The following is a 13,626-nucleotide window of genomic DNA, read 5'->3' on the forward strand; positions in this document are numbered from 1 at the left end:
GATCAATCTTTAGCACCCCGTCATACATTAAATTCTAAAGCGTTGGACCGAGAACAGATCCCTGTGGGACGCCTCCTGTGATTTTGTACTCTTTTGCTCCTTGATCCGTGTCAAAAAGAAGTACTCTGTCTTTAAGATAGCTACCTATTATTCTGCGTAAGTAAGCTGGAGTGCCGAAGCTTTGCAGCGCTGTCATTATCTGCATCCAGTTCGCAGTGTTAAAAGCATTCTTGATTTCCAACATAATCAGTGCACAGAACTTCCTTTTATTTTGGCCTCCAGAGATAGCTTCTCTAGCTATATTGACGACTATTTGTATTGCATCTACGGTGGATCTTGATTTGCGAAATCCATATTGATTATTCGATAAGCCACCTGGTCTTTCTAGAGTCAGCTGTAGGCGCTCACTAATTATACGCTCGAAAATCTTCCCTAGGGAATCCAGCATGCAAAGTGGCCTATATGAGGATGGTTGATCCGGCTGTTTACCACGTTTCAGCAATAGGACAATTCCTTGTCGTTTCCACGTGCGAGTGAGCACGCCTTCTTGCATACAGGCATTAAAAAGATCAGTAAATAATGTAGCCCTAGTTGTGATCGCGGCTTTAAGGGCTATGTTTGGTCTTCGTCGGGTCCTGGGAATTTGTTATCAGCAACTCGTTTTGCAGCGTCCAGCACCCCTTGCTCTGTAATTTTCGGAATTTCCGTACTTTCTAGATCCTGGCTTGGATAAGTCCAGCGATCTTGGGCCGGGTTTCAACAATAATATTGATCAGTATCGGGCACGTAGGTTGCTGTGATATCGGTCCTTTAACTTTGGCCATCACAGTTCTGTAGGCTGATCCCCAAGGATCTAGGTCGACATTATCCAGCAGTTCCCTAAATCATAACTTCTTGCTCTCTTTTATGGCAATTTTAAGTGCCTTTCTTTGTGTGACATAGGTACTGTGTAGCTCCGCATATCGTGGTGATGAGCGTGTATCATAAGGGGATCGAATGAAACGAGATGGCTTATGAGCTGGTGCATAGAGGCTTAGTGACAGGAAATTAGACAATAGTAATTTTTATGTGAACAAAGCTCAGCAAAAGTGGAAGAGTACCATGGATTGTGTGCTATATTAGAGCTATCTGGCTAGACTACATTGAAAAAATCACAAGGAGTCTACTTAGTAGATCTAGAGCAGACACCCATAAGCTTATAGCGGTTTCTACTGGTCATTGGCCTTTAGATACCAATGCAAAAAAGATGAGTATCGCGCATAATGATCACTGCTGACGTTGTAAAGACGTCACTACCAAAGAGACTGTAGAGCACGTTCGTTGAGAATGCCAGACTCTAGCTAGAACAAGTCTTAGATTCTACGGAAGCCACTTTTTGGAATACTTTCCTAGACTTTCGAAAGTAGGGATTCTAAACATGATTTTATATACATCTCAGGCTGATTTTAGTATATATCCTGTGTAGCATTCAAGGGGTTCAGACGAGTTGTATGGCATCAAAACGTCTTTTCATTAGCTACTTTGGCGACCTCGGTCGCAAGCGTTATACCTGCCTACCCAGCATCCTTTCTTGGTGGTAATTGATGCATCTGCAAAGTGGACGTGTTCCTTATTCCTCGAGCACGTGTATCGATGGAAATTCTTTTTTTTTTTTTTTAATTCACGTAATATGACCTAGCCAGCAAAGCCTTTTGGCTTTCATTCGTTTCACATCAGCGTAAGACTGGCTTAGTTCATCATTAAACTTAACGGCAAGAACCATTTATCCATTTTTCAAAAAACATTCCTTCCGATACTCTAAGTGGCATCCCATCTTCCCTCGACAGCGTCCACCCTTTCGAGTCATACATCAGGATAGGTTTAAAGAGAAACTTATAGAACGTGATTTTATCAGGAGATGGTGTTTCTTTTCAAATCCCAGTTCAGCTCAAAGAAGCATTAACTTTTTAGGAAAAAGCGTATTGCGTCTTTGTAACCTTGTCGCAAGCAGTACTTACGTCCAAATTCCGTCATCATGCCTCGGTAAGCTACCAATTCAACCAGAAGTAAGGAAGTAGTATGACTTGCTCTAAAAGAAACTGAGCATGATCCTTTCGATTCCATATTAATGAAATGCTTATTTTTGAATTACATTTAAAATTTTTCTAAGCGGGGTCGCCCCTCAGCAGTGTTTGGCAAGCGCTCCGGGTGTATTTCTGCCATTAAAAGCTCTCAGTGAAAACTCATCTGCCTTGCAGATGCCGTTCGGAGTCGGAATAAAACGTGTAGATCCCGTCCGGCCAATTTGTAGGGAAAATCAAGAGGAGCACGACGCAAATTGGAAGAGAAGCTCGGCCTTAGATCTTTTCGGAGGTTATCGCGCCTTACATTTATTTATTTATTTATTTTTGAATGATGATAGTTCATACGAAAATTGAAACTATATTATTACGTAAAGGGTTATCTGCTTTTTCTTGCCACATTTGGTTCCCGTCAAACCAGATTCTGTATATGTTAGGTACGGTTGAACTGGCCGGTCCATAAAGGGCTCACATAGACTGAATGTGTACATAGTGTTACCAACATTTTTTTTTACGACCAATCGGAAAACCCCATTCAGGCACATACCAGAAGTTTTCTAGGACATAGCTTAGTTGCTGTCTCGGGATCTGGCAACCCTGTGCAGGACACGACCGCAGAACGTCCTTCCTGCAGCTCGCACTTCCTACAACAACTGTTACTGACGAGGCCTTACTTATAAAGATGTGACGCCAGAAGCCAGTGTCCAGTTAGTGTGCCCATTGTTAGACCTAAGTTCCTCTCTTCAGATATGATCCACTTTGTAAGCCCAACATCGTAAGCTTTGCATATGATCTTAGAAATTCTGCAGCCCCGTGCTTTTGTCCACGCCTCTCCTGCTTGGTAGATCATCAGCAACTCCTGTCACTTTTTCTTTTTTCCAAAACGGATTGGAACGTCTATCGTCGATTGAGCGAGTGTTGCAACCTCCTTTGCCATCTCATCGGCCTTTTCGCTACCTTCTATCCCTTTATGAACGGAAACTTCTGTATACGTGAATTGTCCTCAAAAAATTTAAAATTTTTTCTCAACTGTAATTTCCAAATTTTTAAAATGGTAAACAATTTGTATACTCAGTTGAGCAGAGCTCACAGAGTATATTAAGTTTGATTGGATAACGGTTGGTTGTACATATATAAAGGAATCGAGATAGATATAGACTTCCATATATCAAGATAATCAGGATCGAAAAAAAATTTGATTGAGCCATGTCCGTCCGTCCGACCGTCCGTCCGTCCGCCCGTTAACACGATAACTTGAGTAAATTTTGAGATATTTTGATGAAATTTGGTATGTAGGTTCCTGAGCACTCATCTCAGATCGCTATTTAAAATGAACGATATCGGACTATAACCACGCCTACTTTTTCGATATCGGAAATTTCGAAAAACCGAAAAAGTGCGATAATTCATTACAAAAGACAGATAAATCGACGAAACTTGGTAGATGAGTTGAACTTATAACGCAGAATAGAAAATTAGTAAAATTTTGGACAATGGGCGTGGCACCGCCCACTTTTAAAAGAAGGTAATTTAAAATTTTTGCAAGCTGTAATTTGGCAGTCGTTGAAGATATAATGATGAAATTTGGCACGAACGTTACTCCTATTACTATATGTACGCTTAATAAAAATTAGCAAAATCGGAGAAGGACCACGCCCACTTTAAAAAAAAAATTTTTAAAGTAAAATTTTAACAAAAAATTTAATATCTTTACAGTATATAAGTAAATTATGTCAACATTCAACTCCAGTAATGATGTGGTGCAACAAAATACAAAACTAAAAGAAAATTTCAAAATGGGCGTGGCTCCTCCCTTTTTCATTTAATTTGTCTAGGATACTTTTAACGCCATAAGTCGAACAAAAATTAACCAATCCTTTTGAAATTTGGTAGGGGCATAGATTTTATGGCGTTAAATGTTTTCTGTGAAAATGGGCGAAATCGGTTGATGCCACGCCCAGTTTTTATACACAGTCGGCCGTCTGTCCTTCCGCATGGCCGTTAACACGATAACTTGAGCAAAAATCGATATATCTTTACTAAACTCAGTTCACGTACTTATCTGAACTCACTTTATCTTGGTATGAAAAATAAACGAAATCCGACTATGACCACGCCCACTTTTTCGATATCGAAAATTACGAAAAATTAAAAAAATGCCATAATTCTATACCAAATACGAAAAAAGGGATGAAATATGTTAAGGTAATTGGATTGTTTTATTGACGCGAAATATAACTTTAGAAAAAACTTTATAAAATGGTTGTGACACCGACCATATTAAGTAGAAGAAAATGAAAAAGTTCTGCAGGGCGAAATAAAAAAACCCTTAAAATCTTGGCAGGTATTACATATATAAATAAATAAGCGGTATCCAACAGATGATGTTCTGGGTCACCCTGGTCCACATTTTGGTCGATATCTGGAAAACGCCTTCACATATACAACTACCACCACTCCCTTTTAAAACTCCCATTAATACCTTTAATTTGATACCCATATCGTACAAACTCATTCTAGAGTCACCCCTGGTCCACCTTTATGGCTATATCCCTAAATGGTGTCCACCTATAGAACTATGGCTCACTCCCTCATAAAATACTCTTTAATGCCTTTCATTTGATGCGCATTTCATACAAACACATTCCAGGGTTTCCCTCGGTTCATTTTCCTACATGGTTATTTTCCCTTATGTTGTCACCATAGCTCTCAACTGAGTATGTAATGTTCGGTTACACCCGAACTTAACCTTCCTTGCTTGCTTTTTTATATTTTTGTACTCACACTATGGACTCATTCAGTCTATGTGAGTTCCTCATGGGCCTGCCAGTTCAACCTTTATCATGTACTTAGATACCCAAAAAAACAGGCCCGAACTTTTGTGAATTTTTTATAGATTTTTATAGATTTCGCGAAATGCGATGCACAATAACGTATAAATACCTCGTCTCCCCCTACTTGATTTTGGTACTGACTTGCATTATTTTACTCTTGAGGAGTGTACCTTTGCATGGATTATATTTGTTCCCATGGAAGACTAACACGTGCCAATTGTAATGGAAGACTAACACGATTCGTTGTTCGCGTGGAAGTTAAGCATGACAAGACAAAACGTTTCTCCTGTTTGCGTGGAAGACTAACACAGTTCATTAAGGAAAGCTTAAGTCCGGATTTTCAGGGTCGTGCGAATATTTTTTGCAAAGTTTTGCAAAAGTTATGTATAAAGGATCTTCTGTACTGATACGTTATATAAATAAATAAAAAAATGAATAAATGTAAGGCGCGATAACCTCCGAAGAGATCTAAGGCCGAGCTTCTCTTCCAATTTGCGTCGTGTACCTCTTGATTTTCCCTTCAAATTGGCGAGATGGGACCTACATGTTTTATGCCGACTCCGAACGGCATCTCCGAGGAAGATGAGTATTCACTGAGAGCTTTTCATGGCAGAAATACACCTGGAGCCCTTGCCAAACACTGCCGGGGGGCGACCCCGCTTAGACAAATTTTCTTCTAATTGAAAAACCTTATTTCTAAAATTTTGATGTTGCTTTGCCCGGAGTGTGAACCTGGGGCATACGGTGTGGTAGGCGGAGCACGCTACCATCACACCACGGTGGTCGCATACGTTATATAACTTTTATATTTCCCAACCATTGAGCAATAAAAGATAGGACAGAGATCGAACTGGTAGCCAAACTAGTACCGACAGCGTCTAAATCTGAGATATATGCAATTAAATTAATAACTCAACTATTTTAGAAGCACCTACGACAAAACCATTTAAGCGGGTCTGCAAATTGTGGAAATTGCTACTTCGTAGGACATTTCAATGCTTATTGTGTCACTGCTCTGCTAGAAGACAGAATTCAAACTAGTGCTGCCTTGAAAAGCAATAGTTCTGCGCTAGTTTGGAACTAGTTCGGTTCGTAGAAGCTTTATGCGTAGTTTGATCTTATGTGATAAGTTTATCTCAATCGCGCCTCTTTAAACGTGCTCGATCCAATACTGAGCTCTATTTTCCAATAAAAACTTTCTCATCTTATCTGAAAGCTCAATTATATTTAGACAGTTTAAACATATTTTAAATTATGTATATAACACATTTTGTAACACCTTGTATATACATAGCAGTTGAACTGACCAATATTCGCGCATAAATAGAAAAAGTGTAAGAATACATATTTTTATACCTTTCATGAAAATGAAATGGTATATTAATTTAGTCACGAAACCCAAAATTGTACGTCCTTAGAGGAAAATAGATAGACCCACCATCAAGTATACCGAAATAATCAGGTTGAAGAGCTGAGTTGATTTAGCCATGTCCGTCTGTCCGTCTGTCTGTTTGTATGCAAACAAGTCCCTCAATTTTTGAGATATCTCGATAAAATTTGGTGAGCGGGTGTATTTGTGTGTCCAATTAGACATTTATCGGAATCGACCGGATCGGACCACTATAGCATATATCCTCCATACAACCGATTTTTCAGAAAAAGAGGATTTTTGTCATATCTTACTCAATTTCACAGAGTGAAGCTTCAAACTTCACCATATAATTTCGTATATTGCACATCTTGTTGCCTGAAAAAATTGATGAGATCGGTCATATATATAGTATATATCCCCCACAACCGATTGTTCAGATAAGAAACTTTTCGTAATTACTGCCCTATTTTAAGAACTAGAGGCTTCAAATTTCAACGAATGCTTACGTATATAGCATATATTGTTGTCTGAAAAAATCATAAAGGTCGGTGGTATATATAGTATATATATGGTGGTATATATATTATATATATATAGTATATATATATATATATATTTTCGCAATTTTAACAGCTAGATGCTTCAAATTTCACCAAATGCTTACGTGTATAGCATATATTGTTGTCTGAAAAAATCATTGAGATCGGTGGTATATATAGTATATATCTCATACAACCGATTATTCACATAAGAAACTGTGCGCAATTTCTGCCCCTTTTTAACAGCTAGACGCTTCAAATTTCACCATATGCTTACGTATATAGCATATATTGTTGTCTGAAAAAATCATAGAGATCGGTGGTATATATAATATATATCTCATACAACCGATTGTTCAGATAAGAAACTTTGCGCAATTTCTTCCCCATATTAACAGCTAGAAGCTTCAAATTTCACCAAATGATTACGTATATAGCATATATTGTTGTCTGAAAAAATCATATAGATCGGTGGTATATATATTATATACCCCATATAAACTGTTTTTTTTTGCCCTTTTTTACGGCTAGAAGCTTCAAAATTCATCAAATTTCATCAAATAGTTACGTTTAGGTCATATATTGTTTAAATACGTGATTCGTAGTCATAGTTTTTACACGCAGACCACAAAAAACCTGAAACTTTGCACCCTCACACATAGTACCTACCTATTTTTTATTTTTTATTTATCTTAAAAATCGTTTAGGTATGTAGATCTGTTCATTATATATTTCTTATCTTATACATCCGATTATTCGGAGATTACGAACGGCATAAGATTATTGTTCAGCCCCATTCATGAAAGGTATGAAGTCTTCGGCACAGCCGAAGACAGTCCCGTCCTTACTTGTTTTGTATAATTTTTTATTTTTATTTTTTGGCTAGCGGCATAAAGTAAAGATGAAAGAAACTTGACATGAAATAATCTGAGTAAGTAAGTGTGTATGTGCTTTGTATGTACTTAGTGTTAGGAGGTAGTTTCCTGTAGTCCTGTAGTTTAAATATGTCCACTGAATATGTTAAATTTCCTCACAAGTACTTACTTACATTTTCTGTATACTGATTATGCGTTAAGATAACTTTAAGCTTTTGAAGCCGAAAATTCTAAAAGCGCTTTTTCGTTTGTAGATATAATCTGTATAACAACTAAAAGTAATGACAGGAAGCATTGCGATAATTGAAATTCACTCCAAAGTTATGCGAATATTTATCATAAACCTAAGGGCCAGATTTTATATGATGGTGTGGTCGTTTGCATCGCAGTGACTTTCTTTCACATTCACAACTATATAATACCAAATTTTATACAAAGGCGCTGGGTTTATCATACTCACTGAAATGAGTGAATGCTCAAATGTGTTATACCTAAATATGAATTCGTGAGAGGATGAAAGCCGCCCCCAGCGGGTTAGGGGGCTTAAAATATACCCGCGGTAGGTATGCCTGTCGTAAGAGGCGACTAAAATACCAAATTGTTTCAAGGGGTTTTGTAGTGGAACTCTTTCAAGGGTTGACAGCGTAATATATAGCTTCTCCAACCCAACTGTCAACCTCATCTACCCGTGGCGAATGCTGTTTCGTTAACAGCCGGAGCCCTGGCGACTCAGAACTGCTGATGAATCTAGGGGGTGGGAGGTACGGTCTAGAAGATCTCATGTGGTCATACAAAATTGATTCCGAGATGGTCGGGCTGGTAGCTTTATGGTGCTTGTTCCAGGAACGTACCGGATCTGCATCCGGCAAAAGACCATCTACTCGAGGAGGCCTTCGGGGAGTGTCCTTATCGCTACAACAACAACACGATGAAAGCCATTTCACAAATGAACGTCAGTTTTGATCTGCTCCTTCAAATATAATCGAAGTCTTCTCTTCAGATAATAACGCAATCCAACAAAATTAGAACGGTTTCCTCCAAAAGAGTAAACAAAGTGTTTTTCAGAAAACGAACTTCGTACTGAACATACTTATACCTTATATCCAAACACGTCTGAGTTAATTTTTATTTGGATTTTAATATTTAGGGGTCACATGACGCCTTTGCTCAACTTACAACAAACCTGGACCAATTTCAAGTATGGTGTCCTAGCAAATATATCCTTCTCTCCAAAGCGTAAGACCGATTTAATCCTTAGCAATAAGTTGCTGCTACACGCAGCAACTACCTGGTGCCTTCGGGAAAAATGGTAGAAACTAGTGAAGTGAGAAACGATGGAGTTTTCAAGTATTTATTTTATAAGTACCAATATAGGTTGGAATGGTGCAGAAGCATGGAACATGACAACATCGGATGAAGCGGTTCTGGGAGTGTTCCAGAGAAAGGTTCTTCGAAATATTTAAGAACCTCTGCGCCTTGGCGACGGCCTATGGAAGCAGGGGAAGAGGGCGGTTCCTACTTCACTGGAAGGAGCAGGTGGAAAACGATTTACATTATCTTAGTGTGGCCAATTAAGGCGCGGTAACTCAAAGAAAAAGCAACTGGAGCGTCTTCTGAGCTACTTAAACGGATGGCTACAAGCTTATTTGCATTGTGAGCAGTGGTATCGACTAAGATCTTTCGCTCTGCTTACGTATTAGGTAATGAATCTATTGCAGCGTCTTTCAGGCATAACTAACAGCCATAAAGGAGGATGCGCAATAGATACCAGTTAAGAACCCTGCACTGCTTGCAAAGCTCTACAAGGCAGAAGCACTTTCTCAAAGGTTACAATAGATTACAGATAGCTAAACGAAGTACCCGCTCCGTCCACTACAATGGTGATGTAGTTCGGCGGGCACAGTGGTATAACTGAACCCGTGTTGCTGATGACCTAGCGAGGGAAGGCACTGAACAGACCGAAATAGTTCAGTTAAGGCACATCATCCTTTGCCTTCCACCACCAAACACTTCTTCATGTACGCATTTACCTAGAAAGCCAATTTCAAGTGGGCACTGGAACCAACCTGTGAGGTGTCTCGACAAACACGGCCTCGCATAAATGAGAACAGGGCTATGTTCACTATCAATCTCATTGTTTCTCTTTAGGTCCATAGATCGGGATATCAACGAGGCATTGTTGGATGGGATTACACGCCGAACGATTGGAATCCCAACGAATTAATTTTCTGGAAGCTGTATGTATAAGAATGGTGGAATGTTGATCAGTGGTATCACAATAGGCAAGTTGTCCTAAGTATCCTCCACCCTGCTGGGAAACAGGGGGAGGCATACCATAACCTAACGTAACCTACTTTGTTGCAAAATTGCTGTTGTACAGTTTCATACTCCTGGACGAACGTTCGTCTGTGTCGGTTTAATCATCTTATAAGCCCTCATAAAATCATTTTCGATAACCCCTGTCATCCAAACGCGAAGGCCAGCAAAGCTTCCGGGAAGCTTCCCTCTTTGGGATGTCGGGCAGACATGATTGTACGTGCGCGCGGATACTTTTACTGTCTCAGAATAGTGGCTCTACTCGATTTGGATACATTCGGGAAGATGTGAGTGCTTGGTACAGGTTAGATTTCAATAAGTCGAGGAGGACGTGAACTCCTTTGATGATCCCAGTTGGCAGCAGTCTAAGCGCTCAGGTTTAATAAATGGTGCTGATCGTAAAGTGCTCAAATACCCTAAGTTACATATATACAAATATTTCCTTCCAACAATTTGCATCCGCGCCATGGCATCTCAACTTTTAACCACCTGCAAATTATGACATTTGATGCGATATTCTATAATTGCTTTGTTTGTATATGACAACAACACCAGCAAAATGTGACAGAAATCAAATAGTTTTAAGTGACTTCATTGTTGTCATTATGTCTTTACAACAAACAACAACAAATTACTCGAAAGAATAAAGGAACAAATTTATGCTGCTGCCAAATACCTTTAAATATTTATTTGAACATTTGAAGTTGCACGTGTACATTTGTAGATATGTATGTACATATATGTGTATGCACACAGGTATCTAAGGGCATGGTGAGGGGTTTTTTTGGTTCAAATGTGCATTACTAGTTGGTGACTCAAGATCTGCGTGCGCACTTCGTAATTGCTGGCGGCATCGAGTGGCTAACCACTAGGCGTACGTATGGAGGCGCCACAACTTGCCGCATTGTAAGTTGTTGGCGACAATCCTTGCACTCGGTTTATTGCAGGAGCACATTTATACGAAGAACATATTATATGCTACACGAATGTCGCCAAATGCGAACTAAATCCAACATAAAACGTGTACCTTACAAAGGGCTTATGTCGTTCAATCAAAAGGCTTACTATCGACGTTGCAACGCCCAATATTTTTTGAATCCGCTTAGTTTGGAAAGCTCAGCTATCGTTTCCGTCTATGGCTTGTGATCATGGCAATAATTTTTTGCGAAAATCAAACACGAATGGTGTACCCTTATATACAATGCGCATGAATTAACCCTTTTTAAGCCGATTGGTACAATATATCACAGAAAAGTTTGAAAAAAAACTATTGGGATGATTTGTTGAATACCTTTCATACTAATGCAAATATTCCGTTTCCCTTGACCTTAAGCATATTTTACTAAATACTATCGATTCTTTCATGTCTGACAACCGCATTTGTTTGTGATCTGAGACTTTTGAATATTTTTTTGCAAATATTTTAATTCTGGTGCTGTGAATGTTCTTACATTTCAGCAAGTTTTGAGGAAAAATTCGGTTAAATGTATCCCCTCATATATAATTCAACCGAGTTTTTTTCAAGAGAACAAATTTTGTCTACCAATTCTACAGAAGAGCAACTGTTAGTCTCAAGTTAACAGCATGCTGTAAAAATTACAGACTCTGAATCAATCTAGCTCATTTTACTGTTAAAAGAACTGATTCCGTTCATCACTTCAAAACTCAAAAACACCAAAACTGAGAATATTATGCCAATGCACCAGATAATTCTCTGTAATATCAACAACTTTCGCTGTTTTTTTTTTTTTTTAATATGAACAAAAAACTACTATTTTAAATTGGGGTGTCAGTAATAATTGTTAAGTTAACAGAGCTATGGCTTGCGTAAGGTGAGAAAAATTTTCTTTTTTTAATTTAATTGTTAAAACGGCTAACTCAGAATCAGAAATTTGTGTGTGATTGATTCCACAGCTATTAGGAAATGCAAAAAATTTACATACATTTTGGTTGAATTGACCTGAAATTCAGTTGATTTCACAAGCTTTTTTTCAGTGTAGTTCTACTACTTTATACCCTGCCGTTTTTTGTTAGTTCGTCATTTTTAATAGGATATCACTCCTAGTTCTTTTAGTTAGCACCTCAAGGGTGAATGGTACTTTCTGTCAAGTTATATCAGGAAAGTTTAATAAGGCAAATGACTTAATTTCCTGAGTTGCTCATAGCGCACGGGTAGTACAATACCAGGTATCGGAAATTTCGACAAGCTCTTGGGTTGTGAAACCTTGCATTCATCATTTCATTACCTTATATATAAGTTGAGTCTCTCGAACGCATCTGTCATCTACCGAAAACACAGTATAGTATAACTTTTCACCTGAAACTTAGCTTTCATGTACTTTTCAGGTATCACAACGAGACCTTTATGGGCCTAAATGCACCGGTGCCTATTCAAACCAACCTAACCTAACCTAACCTTCATGTATTTCAAAATTTTATTTACATTCCCTTATCCCTAGTTATCGTTCTTTTGACCATCTCCAGTCCTTTCCCTCTCTCTATATATCTGCCCTTTTTAATTCTTTTCCCACTCACATTCCTATCCGCATTTGAGCTCTCACCCCATACTTTTTATAGGTTATGGCATGCCACACGTTTCTTTCATCATCATTAATTGACGCTTAACAGTTAAAGCGATTTTTCCGTCATCCCAGCCGGTTAAAAGCGCCGCCTTCCTTTGCTTCTAAAAAGGGATGTCGACAGGATCCTTTTTAATTTTTCCTGACGGGACCTACATGTTTTAAGCCGACTCCGCACGGTAACTCCAAGGCAGATGAAGTTTAATTGAAAAGCTATATATAACAAAAATAAATGCGATGATTCTTTTTTGATAACAACAAATACTTCGTCTTGCCATGCGAGGTGCCACGGTCCCTTGATATATCACAATTGTTTTTAACCCACAACGATCCCTGGAGGATTTCTAGTTGATATCTTATATTTTTTTGTTATTGGTCGATTTGTTCAGAACACAATTCGATGTACATCTACATTCATTCAATTAAATTTTATATACATACAAGTACAACCGACAGACGTTGTCCTGTTCGAAAATGCTTTTTCCTTTTATTTAAAAATTTGTCATCCTATCACTCTCTATCCCATCCTCGTCTACTTTTTCTTCAATCTCTCCCCATTACTGTCTTTTATTTCATTCATCTCCATTAGGATTCTACTTCTCCTTCCCATGCCATAACTCATTCTCATTCCATCCATTCTCATTCCATTCATTCTCATTACATCCATTCTCATCCAATCCCACTATAACTCCCACCACCGCTCACACTCCAACTCCCACTTACAACAAATACTTCGTCTTGCCATGCGAGGCGCCACGGCCCCTTGCTATATCACAATTGTTTTTAACCCACAACGATCCCTGGTTGATTTCTTGTTATACTCAGTTGAGCAGAGCTCACAGAGTATATTAAGTTTAATTGGATAACGGTTGGTTGTACATATATAAAGGAATCGAGATAGATATAGACTTCCATATATAAAAATAATCAGGATCGAAAAAAAATTTGATTGAGCCATGTCCGTCCGTCCGTCCGTCCGTCCGTTAACACGAGTAAATTTTGATGTATCTTGATGAAATTTGGTATGTAGGTTCCTGATCACTCATCTCAG

The 13,626-nt window shown here is 38.6% G+C and overlaps 1 protein-coding gene across 4 annotated transcripts in view; it reads left to right on the forward strand.

Annotated features, from left to right (window-relative positions):
• The window catches only part of RhoGEF64C (Rho guanine nucleotide exchange factor at 64C), a 648,841-nt gene that overhangs the window by 471,242 nt on the left and 163,973 nt on the right, over positions 1 to 13,626 (forward strand). The window lies entirely within an intron of this gene.

This window comes from Eurosta solidaginis, chromosome 5, assembly GCF_040869045.1.
Source record: "Eurosta solidaginis isolate ZX-2024a chromosome 5, ASM4086904v1, whole genome shotgun sequence".
NCBI lineage: Eukaryota > Metazoa > Arthropoda > Insecta > Diptera > Tephritidae > Eurosta > Eurosta solidaginis.